The sequence below is a fragment of the Dipteris shenzhenensis genome, chromosome 12 (genome assembly GCF_047967505.1).
Source record: "Dipteris shenzhenensis isolate YYH24624 ecotype China chromosome 12, Dip_SZ_1.0, whole genome shotgun sequence".
NCBI lineage: Eukaryota > Viridiplantae > Streptophyta > Polypodiopsida > Gleicheniales > Dipteridaceae > Dipteris > Dipteris shenzhenensis.
Genome location: NC_141607.1, coordinates 28,625,160 through 28,643,339, shown reverse-complemented (window position 1 = coordinate 28,643,339; position 18,180 = coordinate 28,625,160). Strand labels below are relative to the sequence as shown.

Sequence of the window (18,180 nt, the reverse complement as noted above, 5' to 3'; positions counted from 1 at the left end):
TACTAGGCCGAGTTAGCCCTATCAATAGTCATCTAGGCGACTGTAGTGCCAATCTCGATAGCATCCAGTTAAATAAAGTGCAAACCCTAGGAAGGTATATTACTGTCTAAAAAATGGCATCGATCTTGACTGGTATCATTGAAAATTCCATTTGTGCTACTTGATCCCATAATCACTTCTAGCCTAACAAATCCTCCAATTAGTTTGCTGAGAGATCACTTTCCCAAAAGGGAACTATATAGGTGGTGGTTGGCCTCAGTAATGTATCAAACAACCACCCCTTTCTCGGGGGATCCTAGAAGTGTGTCTAGAAGCATTGTCACTCTTGTCAGGCCAAGCTCAGGGACCTCTCATAAGCCGTGCCCTAGCTACACAAATCATCATGAAATTGGTCCCATGAAGACTGCCCCTAGGTAAGCGTAGGACTTCACTATCTCCACTAGCTCCTGCTAGCTGGTCAACTGACCTTTTGAGTTATTGAACCTATGTATGTTATCTATCCATCGGTTGGCTGAGGACAGAAGAGATGATCTCGGCTGACAGTGGCTCTAGCTTTAGTGAGGGTTGGCACCATCTAGAAGCATTGTCGCTCTTGTTGGGGAAAGCTCAGGGACCTCTCATAAGCCGTGCCCTAGCTACACGAATCATCGTAAAAGTGGTCCCATGAAGACCGCCCCTAGGTAAGTGTAGGACTTCACGATCTCCACTAGCTCTTGCTAGCTGGTCAACTGACCTTTTGAGTTACGGAACCTATGTATGCTACCTATCCATCAGTCGGCTGAGGACAGAAGAGATGATATTTGTTGACAGTGGCTCTAGCTTTAGTGAGGGTTGGCATCATCTAGGAAGTCAATAATAGAGCACTGTTTTTGCTTACTCTGATGATCCAGTTTGGCCCCCTCTCTCCCCCTTTGTGGTCGCAAGGAGCTAGGCTGTCATCTAATGAGTGCTAATTGGTCTTTCTCCCAAAGATGAATAGGAAAGAAGAGATATCTGCAGTCCTCATGTTATATATATATATATATATAGAGAGAGAGAGAGAGAGAGAGAAAGAAAGAAAGAAAGAAAGAAAGAAATTTTATTAAAGGTCCACGAAAGGCCATACATGGCCTATGGGACACAAAATCATCCGAAAGGAAAATACATCATCAACGATGCGCCAACTAGAGAGAGAGAGTTTATTAAAATTCTTTGAAAGATGGAAGGATCAATGAGGCTAAAAGAAGATGATACAATGAATTGAGGGATGGAGCCTCTAAGTGGGCATTAACATCCATGACGGATACAGAGAACCACACTCATAGATAGATAGAGAGAAATTTATGAGATAATGTAGAGGATGGGGGGCTGCGGCAGTGCGGTGATCATCTAGAAGCTAGTGGAGATGTCAAGCCTAAGGGAGGGCTGGCAATGTGCGAGGCTGCGGTGGCGGTAAACAACCTATGATAGAACGCTGACAGATATTGGCATGTGTGGTCCACTATGGTCTCCAAGCTATGGCCCTTCAATTGAGAGATTCTAGTGTGACTTTCGTGTTAGAGAGAGAGAGAGAGAGTTTATAAACTCTTTGAAAGACCGAAGGGTCTATGAAACTGAAAAACTAGATACAATGAGCTGAATGGATGGAGCCTTTAAGCAGGCATTTGCATCCAAGACAAATACATACATAAGCATAGAGACTAGTACAAAGTGTGTGAGCCCATGGAGAGGATGAGAACTGTGGTGTGGCCTCACTATGGTGGTCCTATGTATGTTCTCTTATCTATGTGCCCTGAGTAGCTGACCTCTGTGTTGTATGTCATCATGAATGAAGGTTGCCAAAATGTCTCTGATCTGGTTGAGACGAGGCTGGAGAGACTCCGAATCCATCTATGAAAAGACAGTGGTGGACGACTTGGATCTCATAGTACATAGTACAAATGGCATTTTGAAAGCAAAGCAGTGCTCTATTGAATCTCCTATAGATCACATACTGTGCAAATGCGGCCACTCTAACTATTCCCTCAACCCGTCCAATCTCGATGCATAGTCAGTGTGAGGAAATGAGGAACCGCGTGACCGAAATCCTCAAAGACTAGGGGAGGTGGAGCCTGATGAATCGATTGATCCCTCCTCTGACATTCGTAGGCAGTGATCTCTGTAGAAGCTTAGCTTTACAGGAAGATTGCTAGGGGCTAACCAGATCTTGAATGTGTGTAGCTTTATGAGATTCTCATGAAAACCTGGTCAGCCTCATGGTAAGTGAGCGAAATAGAGGGGGTTGGGGAACCTATCCATATGGAGTCCCAGGCTCTCAAACCATTTGCATGTACGGGCATATCAACACCTTTGATCTCCTTCAACTGCTAATGTAATGGATGTAGATAAGGCAAGCCATGGTAACATGCACCCGGCCTGAGCTCGAGCAACCATAATTCTTGACTCAGTAAGGTATGTGGTCACCTGGAATGCTATGTTAAGTTGCAGTGGTGGTACCCCAAACTCATCCAATGATGTGGTGTGGGATTGACGGCTTACCATTGTGGACCATCCATGACAATAAGAGAACTTGGAGCCTCTCCACTCGAGCCCAATCTACCTCTGATAGATCAAGCCCCTAGCAAGGACTGACATACCTATCCACTGGGCAGACCAAGGGTCAAAGGGAAGAGGTTTGGTCCGGGGATCCTAGGAATGAGAGTGAAAGCACTGCCGCTCATGCCTAGCAAGCACGGCGTATTCTCTGCTTAGTCAGACCTGCATCATTGATCGCATTGCAGAAATTAGGTCAGAGAAAAGAACTCCCAAATATATTTGTAGGATGCGATGAGCTCCACTCGTAATTTCTCCAGGGTAAAATGCTCTTTGTGCATGGCTGCTTGGGATGTGTTGAGATCATAACCTTGGTTTTACCAAGGTTGGAAATTGAGATCACGTGTCTGCCAGAAAGTGTGGGGTGGATCCAATGGTTGTTGGAGCTGAAGAGGAGAGTAAGACCATATCATCCGCATAGAGGAGAATCTGAATCAAGGAGCCGACGAGAGAGGAGCATACCCCTTTTAATGTCCCAATGAAGGTCTTAAGAAAGAAAGAAAGAAAGAAAGAAAGTTTACTAAAGTCTTCGGAAGACCAATGGGTCTATGAGACTGTGAAAATCTTGATACAATGAGCTGTGGTAGTGGAGCTACTAAACGAGCGTCCATACCAATGCAAAATGCAAAATGCAAAAAATGCAAAAATGCAGAATGGCAGTACTAAGTCCTAAGTACAACATAGTCATGTCGATGGTCGACTATATATCAATCTCAGCATCATCATCAATATCATCATCATCCCCAGCAACAGCAAGATATCAGGATGGATGAGGCAGTGGAGGCATGAAGTCGGCAATAGAGTGCTGTCGGTGACTCAGAGGTGCGGTCCTGGCACATCTCCTGGTCGTAGCTCTGCGTCTAACCAAGGCTACTGTGACCCCCGTCGGTTGGGCTCCGACTCTAAACAAGGAGGGGATGTCTCCAAGTGTGATCTGTGTGTCGACCCTCTGTCTGAGCTATCGGGTCACGGGCTCCGGGTCACGGTCATGTCGAGGCCTCGTCTCGTTGGGATCCATGTGATCCAGCTGAAAGAACTCCGTGATAGAGCCCTGAGAGGGATCAACCGAGGAAGAAGTCTGCTCCTGTCTCCGTGCTTGGAGTATCCTCTCGCGGTGTCTAAGTGCCTCATGAATGAAACCTGCCAAACACCGCTGGTCTGGGTAGGAGAGGAAATGGGCTAGAATCCCATAACTATCTCTGAAGAGGCAGTGGAAACGTCCTCGGATCTCATAGTACACAGGACACCTGAAGATGAAATGCTCCTCTGTCTCAACCTTCTGTATGTCACATAGTGTGCATAAGTGCCGCTCGCTGGGTAGTCGCTCTGCTCTGCCACTCTTGATGCGAAGTCTGTGTGAAGAGACCCGAAACTACCCAAGAGAGATCCTCATCGAGTGGGGTAGGTGAATCTGTGTGTATCCTGGTGGGTCAATGAACCTCCGCTGTGATATGTAAGAAGTGATCTCTGTAGAAGCTAAGCTTCACTGGGAGTTCACTCGGTTCCAACCAGGTCCGAAAAGTGTGTAGCTGTAGTAGATCCTCACGGATAACCTGGTTGACCTCGTGTGATAAGAGGGGAGAGAACGAAGCATCCATGCTATACTGGAAGGGAGGTAGTCTATCCATGTGGAGCCCCAGTCGCTCAAACCATCTCTCTGTACGTGCATACCAGCACCTCTGATCTCCTCCTGCTGCAAGTGCCATAGAAGAGGATAGAGCTATCCATGGTAGCCTGCTACGCCCCGAGGTATAATCCCCATATTCCCTAACTCGGTACAGATATGTGATGACCTGAAATGCAGCATCTAGCTGTAAAGGGGGTGACCCAAACTCAGCCTGAATGATCTGGTGAGGAACGGATGACTTACCACAAATCATCTGTGATAGCATGAGAACATGTAGCTGCTCCACACGGGCCCACTCTGTATCCGACAAGTCTGACCCCCAACAAGGGCTGCCGTACATCCCCGCTGGGCGAGCCAAGGAGTCAAAAAGCAACCCCTTGGTGCGTGGATCCTAAAAGTGAGCGGAAGCACTGCCTCTCTAGCCTGGCCAATGAGGCATATTCTCTACTCAAGCGTGCCTGCATCGCGGGTCTCATAGTGAAGCTCGGCTCGGTCCGGAGAAGATAACCCCAAGATAAGTGTATGATGAAACTATCTCAACAGATGACCCCGCAAATGTGAACTGCTCTTGACGCATGATGGCTCGAGATGTATTGAAGATCATGACCTTGGTTTTACCCAGGTTGACCTTTAAATCATGAGACTCACAAAAGGACTGTAGTGCGTCTAGGTGTCTCTGAAGCCTCTCTGCTGAGGAAGACAAGAGAGCCACGTCATCTGCATAGAGCAAAATCTGGATCAATGTGCCCGCAAGAGAGCAACCTACACCCCCCTGTGTTTGCATCACTGTCTCAAGCTCGTCAATGTAGAGGCCAAACAAGGTAGGCGACAAAGGACACCCTTGTTTGACCCCGATGGTACTCATGATCTCATTTGTCCACCCGGATCCTGCCCGAACTCTGCCAGAAACTCTCTCGTAAAGTGCCATGACAGCCCAAATGATCTCCTGGTCATAACCCAAGTCCTGTAGGCGCCGTATGAGGCGGGCTCTTGGGACCACGTCAAATGCCTTGCGGAAATCCACAAAGCAACAATAAACCCTCTGCTTCCGTGACCTCGCCTCCTCGATGATACATCTGAGCGTCAGAATGTGGTCCATGGTTCCATGATCACGCCGGAATCCGCCGGCCTGTCTTGCTGCTCTGAGTCCTCGACACTCTGCAAGTCTGCTAACCTCGGAGTCAAGTACTGATGCATAATTCTTGGACATGACATGTCCAATCATAATGGTCCTGTAGTTCTCCGGGCTCATGGGATCCCCTGCCTTGTGGATGGGTGAGACAGTGTTAATGGTCCAAGTGTGTGGAAATCCCAAACAAACCGCTTCATTAAAAAGCTTTGCTAAGATCGGGGCTAGGAGGTTAATCCCATATGCAATGAACTCAGTGCATAGTCCCTCATGATCCTTCCCTCGGTCATTATGAAGTTTCACTACCTCCTCTAGTGAAGAGGGTGCAAGATGTGGGACGAGGCATGTGGGACTGGCTGATTTGGGATGTCATAAAGTGTGCGTGCATAATCAAACCAGATCTGGGTGTCAGTGAGTGGCGGAGGGGACCGTCCTTCTAGAAATCTCCGCCAAAAGTCCTTAGAGTTGTTACTAAACAAAATGTTCAGTAGCTCCTCCTCGTTTCGACGAACGAAGTCTAGTTTCTTCCTCCGTACCAGTCTACGGTATTCACGTAGCGTATCTGGTGCGCTCGGAAGACTATTTTTGGTTTCGAATTTGAGTTGACGGCGTAAGGCCTTACACTCATCATCGTACCAACTATTACAAGGTACGGTTCCAGGGGGTGGTGGGCGGGTGGAGCGGGTGGTGTGGGGAAAAGCGTGAATGGCAGCCTCGTGTAGTGAGCGGGTGACAAGGGCAGCACGATCCTCTAAAAGGGGTATGAAGTCAATATAAGCGAGAAGTATGTACAGACGGCCAGTGTAAGAAGGTGAGTGATCCCGATCAAAGCGTATATCGTGGTAGGTGGAGTAAGCACGAGAGAGGCCAAACATAGTTAGTGATAGTGGACAACCCTGTTTGACCTCGTTAGCGCTCTTGATCTCCTCTATCCACCTCGGAACCACCACCTTGGAGGCATCGGAACCCTGCTTGTGACCCTCTCATAAAGTGCCAAGACTGCCCAAATGATTTCCTGATTACCCCATATCCTACAAGCATCTAATCAGGCAAGCTCTAGGCAGTATCAAAAGCCTTGTGGAAATCCACAAAGCAGCAATAAACCCTCTTTCTCCGTGCTCTAGCCCCTCAATGACACCTCAGATTGGGAGCCTGCCATGTGGAAAGCAAGCCTGCCGTGTGGAAAGCAAGTGTATTCACTCGAGGAAGACCATTGGTCTAGACCACGGTAAATGATAAGGTCATATATCTTGACCCGGCTTGCCTGCCTATGGACACTCCAGATATCCCTGCCTCATCTAGATCCAGTAGTAAAACATAATCATCTCGAAAGTCAAGAATTGATGCATGTCACCTACCAGTTCTCACGTTTTCATCATCCTTTTGAAGTCCCCAACAACAAGGACTTTCCCATGGCTCAAGAAATCCATATGTTCGGATGTAGGGATGTGTGTGGTGATGTCTCATCTTCCTCATAGAGATCTCTAGCAAAGTGTCAGGTCTCATAGGAGATATAACATGCTGTGATGAAGAGGTCCTATCAAGAGGTGCATCGGATCCAAATCCAAAGAAATCTAGAATGTGTTTCATGCCTCTCCTCCGAGGTCATCCCGATGAGAGATGATTTGAATAGTACACCACTCCTCCCGATCCACATGCTCCACCTGTCTCTCGAGGTCTCCAATATGTTATGTGTATCCACTAACTATAGGCAAAGGTTGCTCTGAGCTCTAATGGGTCTTGTCGGTATCTCGTCTTATGTATGATTCTGAGAACTTTCTAAGATCTGTCCATAAGTACCGTTTCAGTTCCAAATGGTGCAGGTCAGGGTCTCGGTACTCTATGTAGGAGGACCACCAGATGCCCGTCAGGTGTCTATCAGAAGCCACCCATCTCGAACGACTGCCCACTTCCCCTTCTTGCAGGCGATGTCCGTTCCTGTATGAGGGTGTGCCTCTCCTTTTCTCACAAGGATGTGAGGTCCTCATCCAAGTGGACCTTGGGAAGGTCCTGTTGAGCTATCTGCTTGCATAGTGCAAGGCGAGCCTAAGTGTCTGAAAGAAGGGGCTGCTCCCAAATGGGGTCCTGCCCTATACACCATGCGCCCTCAATCCCATGCTCTAAGACTTCCAAGGTGATAGCCACAATGGTGGTCGCATCACAGATGGTTTGGTGGGGGTATGGGGAATCCCGCTGACTCTAATGTTGAGAGCTTTACTGGCTCCCTGATCCTCCTCAAGAATGGTGTCTGAAACGGTGGCCTTTGTAGGCTCCTGTTTCGCGAGGCCCACGCCCACCCATCCGGAGGTCTCGTCAATGGCCGACTGCATAGTGGATATCTATGCCTCCACTACTGGCCCACTGCTCGGGGCTTGTTGCCACCTGATGCTTTTTGTAGAATGCAGAGATCAAATATGGCATATGTGACCCGAATAGATACAAAAGGATCCAAAGGCCCCTTTCCTTTGAACTTAAGAAAAGGGTTGCATGTGACTTAGTGCAAGGAGCTCATAAGTACTTAATAGATTCAAATCACCATACATGATCTCTTAGAGTAGTGCCATATAGTACTATTGTCTGCAATTTGAACACATCCAATCTATTGCACCTTTGGGTTTTTTGGTTTGCGTGTCTATAATAATTCAAGGCTATGTGATGCCTTCATCTTGATTCAAGTTTGTAGGCAATTTTTGTTTACATAGTTGGATGTACATTGCTTGTTTGAGTGGAGCACATGCTGGAATGCTTAATTAATGAAGGCCGATTTTCTAGGATTTGTTGAGAATTGGCAATGTCAATGGGTATGTTCGTCAGGGAGGCCATAGATTTCTTGTTGGTAGCATTTTCCAATCATTACACAAATTTTATATCAAGTCGACATCACAATTCAAAATATTTACACTTTTTTTATTTGATGAATGTACAGGCCCTATAGTCTTAATGATTCATGGATTCCCTGAATTTTGGTATTCATGGCGTCATCAAATACATACTCTTGCAAAAGCAGGTTATCATGCTGTTGCACCGGATATGCGTGGCTATGGAAAATCTGACGTTCCTAAGGATGTGGAAAAATATACAGTATTCCACATAGTGGGGGATTTGATTGGTTTGCTGGATGCTTTGGGAGAGAAGGAGGTAAATATGCTCAGGACGATTTATTCAGGGTGGTTTGCCCAACGTTCTTCCTTTTCTCTCTTACTCAAACAAAATATATGAATGTTGTTTCCTTGTGCCTTTTATAATTTTACTTATAGCATACAAAATTAAGTTGATCAGAGGTGGTTTTTCCCTTTCTGACAGTTTTTAAGGTCATTGTTTTGTCTGCTTGGACTTGGTGCATTCTTTGTAGCAACATGCATGTTGAATGTGTAGGTAGCAATTCTCGAAGGTGAAAGTAAAAACCATCTTTCAAGAAGTCTGTTTCTTTTCTGAATTCTCTCTATTCTTTGCTACATTTCTTTTGCACGTAGCTAGGTAAGAGTTTGCAATCTTATCTCTAGCTCTTCTTTTAGGAAGCTTTCTGAATTGTCTCTATTCTTTTCCACATTCTTTTTTACATTTTTTCCCCATACTTGACATCCATACTGCTGCACACTAGTCTGAAAAAGAAGCTTCCTCATGCTCCAATTCCAAATATTTGAATTTCCTGCAGTTGTTTTGTAAGCTGAACAAAGCATTTAGGCCTCTAAGTATACTCTTTTCGACACATAGATTCCATTTGTAGTTGTCCTCAAAACCAGTTCTAGATACTTCTAAGATTCCCCACTTCCTACTTGCTTCCATCAAACAAAATAGAATTACTCTGAGAGAATATTGAGGTGCTTTCAAAGCTGAGGTGTATTTTTGGCAAAAAGGACACATCATCTCTGTAGATAAGCAATAAAACCACATATCCTGCAATCTGATACCACCTCTGCCCTTTTGTCTTATCCATTCCTCTAGTTCATCTATATGAAGAACCCAAAAAGTGTGGGGACAGCCTTGTGTCACTTCTATGTCACTGGTAAAAAGAGGCTTTAGGGGTGGAATTTTTGACGGGATGTGTAAGCTAGAACCTTTCATACAATCTAGCTGTAGCAGCCCTTAGTTCTAGGGGGACCTTAAGTTTATCCATTCTTTCCCATAGATTTTGCCTTGGTACCATATCAAACAGTTTCTGGAAGTCTATAAAGCAACAGTACACTTGTTTGTCTTTGCCCTTAACTCCCTCTGCCATCTCAACCTGCATTCCCTAAAGAATATAGCCCTCCATTCCCTAAGGAATATAGCCCTTTGGAAGAAGCTGCTCGTGAGGGCCAACTCGTGTTTCCACCTTTGAAAATTGGGACCAAAGTCTTTACTTGCGTTGTGGGAAACTGAAACAACCCTAGGCTGGGATCTAGGATCTCCATCTCCATGCTAACCTGCAAGCATAGACCAATATCAGAATAAAAACGCAGGGACATGTGGTATTGGCTAGTGCGTCACCACCCACCATAGATCCCTCAAGATCACCTCCAAGCTAGAGGTCAGGCAACCTCCGACCGTAGTCCATCCCAGGTAAGGCTATATGTCCCATACCATGCAGCCCCATTTGCGCATAGATGTCGCTAGGGAGACACATGCCTGGACAGCAGGCTCTCAAACTGGGTAGGTATTCTCAAGAGGCCCCACTCCCGAAAATGCCCCAAGAGTTAAAAGTTTGTAATTGGCGAGCTGCTTCTCCTCCCCGCTCCCTTGCTGCACCCTCTCCCTCAGCCGTCCATCCTCCATGCGTCGCATCCTACCAGCCTCTATCTCGAGCTGATGCGAAGAGACTCTAAGCTGGCCGAGGGCAATCCTCAGTGAGTGGGACATGTGGGTACCTGTATAGCCTGGTGGGATGACAAATCCATCCTCTGAGATCCGAAGGAAGTGGTCACGATATGTGGCCATCTTCACCGGAAGCTGCGTGGGATAAATCCAAGTGCGATACGTATGAAGCTGCAGCAAGTCTGCTCTCGTGACCTGGCTAAGCTCGTGGCGAGTCAACTGGAGATGAGGGGCATCTATGCTGTATCGGAACGTAGGCAGTCTATCCATGTCTAGTCCAAGGGATGTGAGCCATCTAGTGAGTCTGAAGTACCAGCAGTATCGGGTCCCTGATCGTGCCAACTCCATAGAAGATGCAAGTGCTAACCATGGCAACCGAGCTCTGCCTGCTGCTGAGTCTCCAAACTCCCTGACCCTGTGCAGATACATGACCGACTGAAACGCTGCATCCAATGCAAGGGGAGTAGCTCCAAACTCTGCTAGCATGATCTCGTGCGGAACTGTAGCCTTGGCCCTAATGAGCCGAGAGAACATGATGATCTGTAACCTCTCTACTCGTCTCCAATCTGCAGCGCCGAGGTCTCCTGCCTAGAAAGGAGCTGCATACATCGCAGCTGGTCTCACCAATGTATCAAAAAGCAAGGATTTCGTATCGGGATGCTGAAAGTGGGACTGAAAACACTGACGCTCAAGATGAGCCAACGAAGCATACCCTTTACTAATCCTATCTCGTGCTGCATATGTCATGGTGAAGACCGGTCCCCTGAAAACTGCCCCCAAATAAGTGTACTCTCTAACAAGCTCAATGGGCTGTCCGTCATAAGTGAAGTAAAACTCATCCGTGCTGTAAATACGGTCAGAGGTGTTGAAAACCATAACCTTGGTCTTGCCAAGGTTTACGGTCAACCCCCTGTCCTGGCAAAACCTGTGGAGTGCCTCAATATGTGCCTGGAGGCCCTGAGCAGTAGAGGAAATGAGAACCGCATCGTCCGCATACAGGAGGATAGGAATGGAGGATCCTGAGAGAGTAGAGCCCACACCACCTGTCATCTGTACAAACATCTCTAGCTCATCAATATATAATCCAAAGAGACTGGGAGAGAGCGGGCAGCCCTGCTTCACCCCAATCGTGCTGCATACCTCCTCTGAGAGCCCCTCACGTGTCCGAGCTCGACCAGTGACCTTCTCATACAAAGCCATGATAGCCCACTGTATCTCTCCACTAAAGCCCATCTGGCGAATCCTCTGAAACAATCTGAATCGCGGAACTGTGTCAAATGCCTTCCTGAAGTCCACGAAGCAACAATAAAGCCGTTGCCTTCGTGACTTCGCCTCCTCCACCAGTGCCCTAAGTGTGAGGATGTGGTCAAGTGTCGAATGATCCCTACGAAATCCAGCCTGCCCTCTGGCTCTGAGTTCTGTCGTCTCGGCATGGTCATTTATACGGCTTTCCAAAACTGATGCAAAGATCTTGGCCATAACGTGGCCGATCATGATGGTCCTGTAATTCGACGGCTCCAGCCTCATAGAGCTCAGGCACACGCCATACCAGAGGACAGAGACCAGGAGGAGCACGAGGACGGCAGAGCCCACACAGGACACATGCCTCCACCATGTGGATGTACATATGAGATGGTTTGTAGACGCCGCAGGATCTTGTTACATAGGGGACGTACTCGCCGCTTCATCTCCAGACGATCCAGGATGATGGCAGCATTTCGGAGGAGACTCACCCATGGAGATCTCGCCCCACCAGCCGCTCACCTCACCTTTGCCCAGATTTGTACTCTCATAGCAGGAGGCAGAGTCGATGGACAGGATTTCCAGTATTATTTTGGTTCTCAGACTCCGTGACACCTGGACTTGTATCTTTGCATTGGCATATTGTGCTCATTCCCCCCATTTTGCACCCGGGGGCGGTTTCCTTGCATCTAGTTTACTCTGTATTTAGGCTCAGATTTGACATTATGTACTTTCACTTGCATTATATTGCGTAGCACTTAGATGATATTCGACGATGCCTCTTCTTTGGGGCACGTTGATTTTGTGCTATCTTGTATGCAGAGTTCTTGATGTCCCATGGGCCCATTTTGGCCTCTAGTGGACAATAATACACTTTCTTTCTTTCTTTCTTTCCCTTGCCCTCAGCCCCTCCCTCTCCCTCAGCCCCTCCCTCCCTTCTCCTCCTCCCCTTCAGCCTGCCCCCTTCCAGCCCTCTCCCTCTCCTCCCCCTCTCAGCCTGCTCCTCCGCCCCCTCCCTGCCTGCTCCCCCGCCCCCTCCCTGCCTGCTCCCCCGCCCCCTCTCTGCCTCTCAGCCCATCCCCTCCTCTCCCTCTCCTCCCCTTTCCCTTCACCCCCCGCTCCCTCTCCTCCCCCTCTCAGCCTGCTCCTCCACCCCCTCCCTGCCTGCTTCTCCGCCTCCCCCTTGCCTCTCAGCCCGCCCCTTCCTCTCCCTCTCCTCTCCCTCAGCCTGCACCGCCCCCTCCCTGCCCCTCCCTGCTCCTCCCTCTCCTTCCTCTCCCTCTCCTCTCCCTATCAGCCCGCCCCCTCCTTGCCCCTCAGCCCGCCCCCTTCCTGCCTCTCCTTCCTCTCCCTAGCCTGCCCCCTCCCTCCCTCTCAGCCTGCCCCCTCCCCTTCAGCCTCTCAGCCTCTCCCCTTTACCCCTCCCCTCCTCGCCCCTTCCCCCCGCTCCCTCCTCACCTCCTTTCCCTGTTTTCTACCCCCTATCTCCCGCAGCTTTTTTTTTTTTTTTTTTTTCCATGAAAAAGACTTCTATTAAGTAAGAACAAAAACCCGTGAGAGCAAGCTCAAAGCGGAATACATCATATAATCAGGAGGATAATAAAAAACCCCTCAAAGTGAGGTGGAAAGAAACCAAGGCTGAGGCTGAAAGTGCCATCTCAACCCTGTAGTAGATTAAGAGAAGAAAGGAGAATCCTTCCATTCCCTGAAGAAAGAAGCCCTCCTAGCTGAGGCTGCACGGGAGTCCCCCTGCATACCCGTCCATACGGCCATCAGAGTGTGTACGATGTCTGTCCAGATACTAGCCAATGTGTGCGAGGGATGAACCTGAGTACCCTCCATAGCCTCTGTGCATCTGGATCTCCAGATATGCCAGGCTGCTATGCTCGCTATAATCTCCCAAGAAGTATCCACAGAGGCATGTACAGCTGTAAAAGGACGGTGTGGAACCACATCCAACGAGCAGAACTCAACCCGATGACATCGAACCGAAATGGCCCGAGAGGAGTCAAGTCCCTCATAGAAAACCCGAGGTCCTGTAAGAGAAAGCCAAGCCACCGAGCCCCAAGTCATAAATAGTGGGGAATGGGCAAAGTGACTGAAGATCCTGGCTATCCCCATCCAAATCAATCTCGCCTGTCTGCAATTCCATAAGCAATGCTGAATAGACTCCGAAGCAAAAAGGCAACGAGGGCAAGTAGGGTCTGCTTCGAATCTGGACCTCCAAAGGTTCACTGCAATCCCTCCATGAATAGAAAGCCAAAAGAAGATAGTGATCTTTCTATTCCTGTGGGATTTCCAGAGCCTCCTCCAGAAGTACCTCTGCTGATCCGCAGTAATACCAAAAGTCTCCCAATGAGGAACTCTGGAGGGTCTCCAGCCTCTACTACTGAGCTGAAATCTCCTGGCATTACTGACCGTGTAACGAAAGAAGGGGATGGTCTTCTCTCGATGCCCCGCATCAATCCACTCCCACTCTCCGGGGTCCCACTGTAAATACCTGATGAGAACTCCTCCATAGAGCCAAAGTCTCCAAGACCCGGTGGAGAGTAACTGGGGGTCAGGGTCTAAGAACCACTCTGAATCTGATCCCTGCATCAAAAGGCCTACGACCCTGATAGGCTGAAAAGCAGACTCAAGCAATATATCATTTGTAGATCTGAGCAATCTGCCACCATCCTGGACACTGAAAACCAAAGCATCCTCCTGTGCATCTCGGAAGGCTAAGACCTGAAGTGGAACCCCGCCTCTCGAGAAAGTACCTGCCCAAGTGGAGGTAGTGAGAGGCATATCATCTGTGTCTATCCAAGCCTCTGGAAGGGCTGTCTCAATCTGCAAGATCCTCCCTGTACTCCCTCTGAGATGTCCTGTCAACCTTGACTTGGTTTCCTCTGGAAGCCTACGGAAGGCTTTCCAAGATCCCAAAGAAGAAGCAGGTCCCCTCTCCCACCTGGCCCACTGCATGTAGAGTGAGGCACCCAATGGTCTGCCACGATCATCTAAAATACTGTCGTTCCACATGATGGGCTGCCTATCAATCTCTTCCCGGGAGGAAGGAGGAATCCTCCGAAGAGAGCTTCTGAAACTAGCCCAAGCTTTCAGAATGGCAACCATGAGAGGGGATGAAGGTGATCTGAGGTGTGCTGAGGTGAAGATCCATCTAACACTGCTCATCCAGTCTCCTCCTGAGGAAGGTGTGCACCTCTGTATGCTGCTGATAAGAAAGTCCTTCCACGGTTCCTGTCCTGGCATAAGTCCTCGCACCACTATCTTGCAAAGTAAGGCTCTGCACTGTAAATCTGGATCAATAATATTGAGACCCCCATCCTGTGTAGGGAGGATAAGGGTCTCCCAAGCCACTCTGGCTAAGGCATCTGCTGTGCCATCAAGCCCACTCCAGAGAAAGTTCCTGATCGGTCTTCTGAGCTGAATGATGCAGTCCCTAGAACGGCACCAAGATGAACAAATAAACCAGGCCGTGGCCAAGAGGACCTGGTTGACCACCACAACTCTAGAGGCAAGATCGAGCTTGGCTGAGCTCCAAAAGAGAAGCTTCCTTCTGATGCTCTCCAACACGGGAGCAAACTGCTGCGTGGTAGAAATACCCAAGCCGACCTGGCAGCCCAAATACCTGATAGGCACACCCCTCTGAACCCAAGTGAACCCTATGTCAAGTCCCCAAACTGGAGTGTCCTCATCACTGATCCAAAAGCCGTTGGATTTATGCCAATTTATCTGCGCCCCTGCCGCCAAGCAAAATAAATCCAATCCTGTCCTGAAAGAAGTCAATGTCTATGGAGAGGCATCCAAATAAATCGCTGTGTCATCAGCCAACTCACTGTCAAGCAGCTCCTCTTCTCTTCTGATAGGAAGTCTCAGCCCAAAGATGTCAGCTTGAGATCTAATATAGATGCTCATAGCTTCAGCCACGAATAAAAAAAGGAAAGGAGCAAGGGGGCATCCCTGACGGACTGATCTCGAAATCTGAAATCTCTCACCCCTTACCCCACCAATAAGTACCTGGCTATGGGCTGATCTGTACAAAGAGGAAACACCTCTGATCCAAACATCAGTGAATCGACAAGAGGTCAATTGTGACAATGTGAATATGAAAAGTCGCGACTACGTGACTGCTGCTGCTCCCCGCTCCTCCTGCTCCCCTCCTCACTGCTGCTCTCCTCGCTGCTGCTCTCCCCGCTCTCTGCTGCTCCCCCGCTCCTTGCTGCTCCTCCTGCTCCCCTCCTCGCTGTCCCCTCCCTTCCCTCCTGCTGCTCCTCCTCCCTGCTGCTGCTCCTCTCCCCGCTCCCTGCTGCCTCTCTCCCCGCTCCCTGCTGCTTCTCCTCGCTACCCCCTCCCCTCCTTCCTCGCTGCCCCTTCCTACCTGCCCTCTCCCCTACACTGCCCCTTCCCCCGCGCTGCAGCCTCCCCCCCCTGCGCTGCAGCCTCCCCCCCCCCCCCGCGCCTGCTGCTGCACCCCCTGCGCAGCAGCCTCCCCCTGCGCCTGCTGCTGCTCCCCCTGCGCAGCAGCCTGCTGCTCCTCCCCCCCCGCGCCTGCTGCTGCTACCCCTGCGCAGCAGCCTGCTGCTCCCCCCCCGCGCCTGCTGCTGCTCCCCCTGCGCAGCAGCCTGCTGCTCCCCCCCCGCACCTGCTGCTGCTCCCCCCCCGCTGCAGGCTGCTGCTCCCCCCCCGCTCTTGCTGCTGCTTCCCCCCGGCTGCAGCCTGCTGCTGCTTCTCCTCCCTTCTCCTTCCCCTTCCCTTCTCCTCGCTTCGTTTCTTCTTCTCTCTCCCTTCTCCTTCTTCCTCTCCTTCTTCTGGATTACCCCTATTTTCTTATAGGGGTCTCCTGGGATTCAGGAAAGCGGACGGAGTTTTTATTTTTGTGTTTGAATCGGCCAACACACCTCGATTGACGAATGGGTTCCCATTCAGTCAATCCGTCTCCGCTCCCACCGGCCGCGAGAACTGTAATTTTTTCAAAAGACGAGCTACAGCAGTTGCAAAAGGATTTCGAACATGAGTGTTCCACGACTTTCTTCGCACGCATTCATGGCTCACACCCTTCCAGGTCACAAGCTAGAGATTGGATGCTGTCAGCGCTTCCTCAGGACCTCGCCCCCCACCTCAAGGATGTTCGTTTGTTGGGACGGGGTTTCTTTCATGTGTGCCTAGATTCCCCGGACGTCACGAGAGACCTGCTACAGGCCGGGTTTCTACTTCTAGGCTACAGGAGGATCTTTTTGTTTCCTTTTCAACTGGGATTTGACCCAGTTGAAGAGGACAAGCAGGGAGTTTCTGTTTTCATTAGGTTCCCTGGTCTTCCCTCAGTCTATCACCGGCTTCTTTCAGTTATTGGCGAGAGGTTTGGTGTGGTGGCAGAGATCCCCCCTCTCCCTGGCGAGCCCTCTTCGGCTGCTGAGGCGGTCAGGATGGACGGGGTACCCAGGGTTAGGGTCATCGTCCAGGACCCCAGTATTTCAGATGATCATATCATGCTACAGCGACCTGATGGGTCTTTTTTCCGCCAGAGATTTGAGGTTGCAGGTCGGCAGGACCAGTGCAGGATTTGCAGATCCTCGGGGCACTTCGCCAAAGATTGCCCAAAGAAGAAAAAGAGGCCCACAAAGCAACCAGCTCGTACTCGCTTACGACAGAGAGCTGGAGCAGGACCGACCGCTCCACAGATACGGCCTCAGACTCGGGCTCCCCCCTCTCCTAGGGCTACTCGAGTCCCTTCAGCACCCCACCCCACCTCTGGCCCACGGTGGGTTCCGGTCGCGGCTAGGCCCTCTACTCTAGTTCACTCCTCCACCTCTTCGGAGGCTACCCCCTTGGAGCCTCAGGAGGAGACTACTGTTCAGGAGCCTTGTTCGACTCCACCCTTGGATCAGGCTGTACCTTCCTCAGCAGCGCAGGTAGTTGGCACCTCGTCTGCACCACTTGTTGATCAGGATCCAGTACAGGTGCCTCCCTCTTTCGACAGAGGGAAGGGGGTTTTACATTCTCTTCCTGCTTCGGTAGGAATCCTTCGTACCCCCTCCCCAGGATTGGCTCAGCGGAACTCTTTTTCCGCTTTGGAGGACCTCTCTAGCCTCCCAGATGATGATTTTGTACCCTCTACTTTTGGAGAGCCAGTTATCGGCATTCCTGTTGAGAGATCATTCTCTCTCTCACCTGTGGATTTTCCTCCCCTCGGACCTCGTGTATATGGCAGGAGGTCTGCTCCGGTAGAGGCTTCTGTTTCCGCCACCAGGTCGGGTAAGATATTCCAACCCACTTCCTCCCGCCGATGAGGATAGCCAGTTGGAATATACAGGGATTGGGCGGCATCCCTCATCGCCGTCGCAGACAGCTGATCAGGAATCAGCTCCATCCAGGTGTTTCAGGTGGTTCCCTAGACATTCTTTTTCTTCAGGAACACAAACTGGATTTCAGAGATTGCTCCAAGTCAGGTAAGCTGCTTTCAGGCCGGACTTTTTGGCTTCCTGCCTTGGGAACCAGAGGAGGTACATGCATTTCAGTTTCAGACTCTATTCTCCCTCTGGTCATTGGACACGGTACCATAACCCCCTCCAGGGCACAGTGGGTTTTACTTCTGATTGACGGATGTAAGGTTGGTTTCCTCAACCTTTATGCTCCAAACAACAGAGGGGACCGTGTTTTGTTTTGGAAAGAGTTGCTCTCGTGGGCTGACATTGCGGATTCATGGATTATTGGAGGTGACTTCAACATGGTTGAGGCACCTTCTGATAAGAAAGGGGGCAGAGAAGGTGGTATCCACTCCCTTGAGAGAGCAGCCTGGGATGCCTTCTTGTTCAGG

The 18,180-nt window shown here is 49.7% G+C and overlaps 1 pseudogene; it reads left to right on the top strand.

The window, feature by feature from the left end:
• Positions 1 to 8,762, top strand: part of LOC147896064 (epoxide hydrolase 1 pseudogene) — a 43,970-nt pseudogene extending 35,208 nt beyond the window's left edge.
• Positions 8,763 to 18,180: the final 9,418 nt, after the last annotated feature.